The 7,533-nt window shown below is 38.7% G+C and overlaps 1 protein-coding gene across 1 annotated transcript in view; it reads left to right on the top strand.

The window, feature by feature from the left end:
- LOC140993880 (homeodomain-interacting protein kinase 1-like) overlaps window positions 1–7,533 on the top strand; it is a 318,372-nt gene that overhangs the window by 279,135 nt on the left and 31,704 nt on the right. The gene's annotated exons all lie outside the window — the stretch shown is intronic.

Genomic DNA, 7,533 nt, shown 5'->3' on the forward strand with positions numbered 1-7,533 from the left:
TACTGATATCCGTGACGATACCAGTGACAAGTGTGCTTATGAGCTGCCAGTGTAACCCTTTTTATTTGGATGAATAACAATTTTATTGTACACTGATGCATCTGCCTGCTGTAGTTTCTAATATTTGAGAGGAACCAATAATCTTATGTTCTTCTCAATTTAAATAGTTGGTATCTAGTCTAGGTGTCTTTGTTTAGTCAGATATATAATGAATTATTGTAAAAAAAAATTCACCGTATTACAACAATGACAAGCAATGAGTCGGATAAAGTTATTGACTTAATGTGATACGTTATGTTGATGAAGGTTCTCAGTCATTCAAATCATGGTAATTCTAAGTGCTGTATTATAGACACAGAATGTGATACATTATTTTAAATCAGTAGTCCATCCTGCTCTGATATTACAGTTAAAATGAATTAACATGACAGTTTACTAAGTATATCTTTGTACATCACAATATAAAAATGTATGCACGCTGAAAAAAAACGATATGTTGCAACTTTCCGTTTCTTTAGGTTCTGTTTTCATTGTTATGTTGTGACAGAGCTGTGCTCATGCTCTGGTTAGGCTCAGGCACAAATACCACAAATTATCATGTTTTGGTTTAAAATACCTGTTTTGGTCACCACAAATGCAGCTGGACATGTAATATGAATGTGAATAAGTACAAAAATCTGATCCTGGCAACTGGACTGCCCGTTTCACCCCATATGCAACAGATCATTTCTCCTTTCACTCATCATGACCTGGATCACTGATCAAAAATAAATAAATAAATAAAAACATGAGCATGCAAGAGCTTTGCAGCAGTCACAAATGTATTTGCAAATTATAGGCAACAGTCATTTGAGAAATACATTTGCTCCCTGTGTGTACGCTTTATGGAAATGGCTCCCCGCTGGCTGACACAGGAGGACTGAGAAACTCGTTGGATAGCCTTCCACTGACTTGTCGTGTTGCTTGCATTAATTAGGCTCATTAGTTAGAACATGTACTTCAATACAGTCTCTTGCTTTTTGTGTTTTCAGTTAAACATCCAAAAGCTCCACCATCCTGTCAGCCTGTGGTTTCAAGAGCAGCCTTTTTCTGCTGAATCATCTCTTGGTTCAACTTTTTTTCTCAGTCCCCCCCTTTAACTGTCTCATCTATGTTTCCTCATTCCTTTACTGCTGAACTGTTGAAATCTGTGTGTGCCTGTTGTACTTTGTTTTTAGCACTTTCTCAATGTATCTGCTGAATCTAATAGCCACTGTTCATTGTATGTTTTCTGTTAAAGGATGTTTTTGTCTGATTTCACTCTTCATTGTACTTCTGTATCAATTCTGTTCTCAACCAGTGTTAAACAAGGGTGAGGAGGAATGCTTGAGTTAATGGATCTGTGTCTTTGGCTGTTTTGTTACACTCAGTTCTTAATGAGTTTTTTTTTATTTAACTTTTTTTTAATGTAGTTTGCAGTAGCGCTGAGCAGTAGGCTTTAAAATAATATGACAATATTTTTAAGCTGTATCAGATCACAATATGCTGGGCAAAAAAAAATCAAGTATCACAATATTTTTTACCAAATACCTCAATATGGAAATTGTGACAATATTGTAGGGATGACTGTTGGTGCTTTATCAATCAGAATTCTCATTGTGTAGGTATTTTGTCAATCATCAGTAATGGGGATATCATGACTGAGCAGGTAAAGGCAATTATCAGAACAAGTAGATCAGTCTGGTAAGTTCAGAAAATGACATCACTTTACTGTAATGCAGCCTTTAAAACCAGAAAACACTAATGTCATATCACCATATAACCATAACCAAAATCTCAGACCTTATACTCTCTACATATACTATCATGATAACAATAAAATATTAATATATTGCACAGCCCTAGTGGACAGTTTGAATTGTAGTTTACTAACAGTTTACAGTACTCAGTCTTGCACAGTTTGAGCTTGTTAAAATATGTTATGGTTAATTTAGTGATAAACTGCAAGTCAGCCCTAACAAATTGTTTGAAGAACTAATCTCGATAAGCATGTAAGCAGGCCAAATCATTTATCTATCACAACCCAAAATCAATAACTTCCAATCCTAGACCTCCAAAAAATGGCAGTATCTTTATCAGCAATATCAAGAGGTCAATGAAAGTACAGTATATTTTCAATCACCACAGTACCATCATTGTTATAATTATGTTTTTAGTATTTTGTCTACCCTCATGAATAGAAATGTGGTAAAATGGGAGTAGCTGTGGCTCAGCGTGTCGTCCAGTGATCAGAGGATTGCTGGTTCGACACCCCAGCCCCCCTGGCTGCATGTCGAAATATCCTAAAAGCAAGATACTGAACCTCAAATTGCTCCTGATGAGCAGGTCGGCACCTGCCATCAGTGGTATGAATGTGTGTGAGAATGGGTGAATATGACAGCAGTCAGAAGCCTGGAAAACCACTATAGAAATGCAAGTCCATTTACCATTTAAAAACAGTGTGTTGAATCAACAGCAGCCCAAACTATGGCCTCCAAAATGATAAAAAAAAATATATAATCACCAGCTCTCTACAGCAGTTTCACAACACATGAAGCTTCATGAAGATTTATTGCAGGGCTGTTTTATTAGACTGCATTAGTCACTTTCAGCTTGTTAACACTTTAAACACTTACAGTATAAACACTTAAAGAGACACTGTGTTTAACTAATTACTGTCTTGTAGTACTCGAGATTGATCTGAGGACTTTTGAAGGTGTCTTTCGGTGTCATTCAAAGAGAACTTGGGATTTTATTTCAAGACTTAACTATGGAGGTATCGCTAAATTGCCTGTGCACTGTCTGATTTATTTATTAACATCATTACTGCGCTTGGTTGTAAATCCTCCTGCTTGAAGTAACTTGTTTCTAACTAGAAGTTTTTGTTACTGTTAATGGTTCTATCTCCTCCCTGCCACCCATCACACATACTCAAAGAGAAGTGGACATGGAAGACATAAGAAGAAGCTGTGAATGCCTGCAGTTCATCTGCAAATGAGCATCCAAAATAAAACACACAGCACACAACACTTCGTCCCGATTTAGGTGGTCTTGAATACACTGAAACACTGATCTTTCAATGTCTAATTCCCCACCTGATCAGACAGTCTCAACAGGAAATACATCATGTTTGGCAAAGAAGCTTCTTTGAGGTTTATAATGAGTCCAGGTGACCAATGCAGTCGGACCTAACAAAGATGTGCAGTAAATAATCTTTCAGTTTTTGCTCAGTGATAGGCCTATTAAAATGCCAAATCAATGTATATTTTAAATTCCTTATAACAGAATTATTAACTTCTATTAAGTCACCATGCAAGACTCATCTTGAAATTAAATACATTGTTCCACAAACATACTCACAATTACATCCAGCTTCCTTCATTGATATGTTTCACATACAGCCCACACTCCTCTGTCAAACATGGAGCAGAGACTTTCAGCACCCTCTAGTCCTCGCCTGTCTTGAGTCAACACGGTCCGACATCTTCCCTGGAGGCATTTGTGTACACTCAAAGGTAGGTTGACCAGATGTCCCTGTTTTCCAGGGACAGCCCCTGTTTTTGGTGTCCTGTCTCCGGAAATGACCCAGTTTTATAAGTGTGCATTTTAAACAGACCGCGAAGTGAAGTAATACTTTGTGTGGCAAATAAAAACTGTAGCAGAGCCTACCAGTTAACGTCTCAATCACGTTGGGCCTTCAGAGGGCACTGCTCGCTGCCCTGTCTTCAACATGCTTAAGTCATTTTCAGTTAACATATTAATCTCTGTATTGGGAATCCTGGCCCTGAAATTACACCTTACAAAAAAGGAGTATACTTCAACTAATCAAGTAAACATAAAGTCTACTTTATGTAGTAAGTACATTAATGTACTGGTAGTATACTTGCAAGTGCACTGTTTCAATACTTCTTGGAAATAAATTGGCCCACTTTTGAGTTTATGAAAGTATACTTCTGATTATACTGTGTAAGTGCAAGAGGTACACAACTAGTTTATATAGTGTAAGTGTTTTTGAGGGTTTTTTAGATTATTGTTGGGGGATTCTGACCTTTTTTGAGATAGGACAGTGAGGAGAGTCAGACAGGAAATGGGGAGAAAGGGGGAAAAGACATGCATCAGTTGCCACAGACTGGAATCAAACCCAGGCTGCTGCTGAGGAATCAGCCTTCATACACCAGGTGAGCTATCAGGGCGCCCCGTACACCCAAGCTTTGTTTTGTTCTGAAATTATAATATGAACTATACTATATACTATACAATTTTTTTATTTTATTAAAGTACACTTTAAAGTGTTATGACCACACTGCCACTGGAAATACTGCCATGGTTGTAACATGTAAAAATATTAGTCATTTCCATGTAAAAAATATTATTAATTTCCATGCCCCTCTGCAGTAGCTTTACCCAAAGAGCAGCATGCAGCTCCAGATTGCAGACCCCTGGTATAGGGCAAGAATACTGAATGATTCTTTTCTTAAGTATATCTCGATCAAATCATTAAGTGTAAGCCACATACTTAGACCAATCTAGATACTTGTTAGTATAAACCAAGTATACTTAAAACTGAAGTAGACAATTCCAGACAAAGATAGTTTAGAACGATAGATTATTGAGTATTGGGACGCTGGCCAACCCAAAGCATATGAGAATCAGTGATCAACTATCATTCTCTGGAATTCTCTACGTCAGCTTTAGGATAACACACTTGAATAAACTTTTTTTGCAAGGGACTTGGTGGTGGATAGAAACCAAATAGTGGTATCTTCTCTCCCACCCTCACCTGAAGACGGGAAATGGGAGCAATTGAAAAAGGGGGAAGGTACAGTCTATAACTAGTCTAAAGCCCTTTTCACACAGACTCCGCATTATTGTCGCAGCGAAGGGTTCCCACCTGTTAACCTAAACATGTATCCACTGACTGTTAATAATTATATGGATGCTGTTATAATGTGTTGTGATTAAGATCAGTGATTTTTTCAATACAAGTTGCCAGAGACAGTAACTACAACAACACAATAGTGGAAGGAGACAAAGACACGGTGAGTTCAAGTTTTCTGCTCTGAATCGTGTCACATAATCACTGCCATTCACCTGCAGGAGCTGCCTGGCTCTCTGCCGGGGACAGACGCCATTTTTCGGGGAGAAATGAGACGAAGAGTCGTAGGACAGATTGACAGCCATCAAAGCAAGACATAGTTTAGTTATTTACAGACAAAATTCTACATTATTAACTAGTTAAATAACCGTTTCATACCTCTGCTCTGTTCGCTGTCTGCGGCAGCGAGTGACGGCAGCTCCGTGTTACATGTAAGTGTTTACTTTCCCGGGGGGCCGGGACTAGTGGGTTTGGTCAAATGGTTGTGATTGGCCTGATGGCTGTCAATCAATCTAACTTGGCCAATGGGTTTTCATGTATGGGGGACTGAGGTGCGCTCTATTTTAGCACACTGGTACACCGCGAGGGCGGGCAAACGGTTTAGTACCTTAGGAGAAAGTCGGGGGGATGAAATCACCTTGTTTTAAAAGTCCCCCACGGCTGTGACGCCACTGCCCCTCCACACGTGGGGCCCCTAGGCTGCAGCCTAGGGAAGCCTGTGCATTAATCCGCGTCTGGCTTTGTGGCATGTCCGCTAATATTAAGCAAGCCAGGTGGCAAAAAAAGTTAATGCAAGCCAGGTAAAGTTAATGGTAACTGACAGATAGTTTTCTAGAGACATCCACTGATTTTGATATTATTCAACATTATCATTATTCTTTTTGTTAGGAATGCCAAACAGGAAGAGGCAGCAGAAGATTGACTTCTTTTTCAAGTCAAGTTGTCATTTAATTGGAGTTATGTGACAGGAGGGAAACAGAAAGCTAGCTTTCAATCCATAAATGCACTAATTCAATTTTATGGTAGTACATTCATATTCTTGCATTAATGCCATGTAGGTGTTCATTTACGTAACTTAAAGCTATTTGTTGGAGCTTAAAACCTTCTTTTCAATGAAGAAAATCTCCTACATCAACTCATCCCTGTTACTGCTCTCAGAAACTAGAAAAGAATAGAAATGAAGACAATGAAATGCAATAAAACTATTAAAATCTTAAATAATAAGAGGAATAAAATAATATAGAGTACAATAAAGGCTAGGATGAAAGATTAGTTAAAACAGATTAGAACAACAAAATATATGTAAAATAATTAATAAAAAGCAGATAAAAGAACAACAAAAGAATTGAATGTTTCCTAATCAAAATCAAGGCTGTTTGTTCTAAGTTTACATAAAATATTTCAACACTTACATGTTCAGGAATATTAACTTTGAGTTCTTTATGTAGGATGTTTCTGAGGAAGGGAAGTTCAGGAGTCAGGACAAAGGAGAGCATGGAGAAGATGAGGGAGAGAACAGGAGAGAAGTTGGAGAGAAGACAAGAGGGGGAGAACACAGGAGAAGAGAGGGAGAACACAAAAGAAGGAGAAGGGGAGAACATGAGAGAAGGAGAGGGAGATAACACAAGAGAAGAGGGAGGAACACAGTGTTCTTGCCAATTTCACTCACTCACACTTGTTCTTTAATAAGACATATACATTAATTTCTTAATACCATGGTATGTGATTGCTTGTGAATATATAATATCTTAGGTTAAAGAGCGTTGTGCTATAATGTACATTTTGAATGCAAATTATTGGCATATCCTAGTGAAGAAAATCTAGAAATGCATCGCATTAGTTTTGGAGACTGAAACAGGGGCCAAAGGTGGTTGCGGTGCTCATGTGCTATCCCAGAACCCCCCCACATTTAAAATTGCTGCTCCACCCCTGTGGAGGGGTCCTTGAATTGGTCAGATTATTTTTTTGGAAATTTAAATACACTTGTATAATTATGGTACTTGTACAATAATGGAAAAATTCATTGACCCTTTATTGGTCCATGGGGTAATAAACAAACAAAACAGCACTGATTGGGCAGACATGGGTCACCTCATCCAATCAAGCTCATCGATTCGATTTGACCTACCTGTGTGCTAACTGGAGTGTGTGTGGATCATGTTTGCCAAATATTCTCCTGCACTGTTACACATGGTGCAAAATTACATTTTTTCTGGGAGAGCATGATGCATAAGGGGGGGCCCACATAAAAAATAGCCTAGGGGCCCATGACTACCTTAATCCTCCTCTGCACATTACTGTTATTTGGTCCTGTAATGTTGCTTTGTGGGATATTTCTTTTATTTGATTAGTGAAGTATCTATTAAGCTGTCAGACTGTGAACACCATCAGACCGACACACCCCCTGATCCGCGCCTCCAGCTTTTCCATTCACACAGATGTTGTCTCGCCTCTGCTGCGGCTCTGTTACTAGGCCAATTAGAGCCGCAGGGAAACTGTCCCCACTCTCCACATCTGTAACATTTACACAGACAGTGAGGCGGAGTATCAACGCATGATTCCTGCACTGAAAGGGCAGTGTGAATGGGGCTTATAACGGGTGGGCAACATTTTTTTCCCAGGGGCCACACTGACTAACA

This window comes from Pagrus major, chromosome 3 (genome assembly GCF_040436345.1).
Source record: "Pagrus major chromosome 3, Pma_NU_1.0".
Lineage (NCBI taxonomy): Eukaryota > Metazoa > Chordata > Actinopteri > Spariformes > Sparidae > Pagrus > Pagrus major.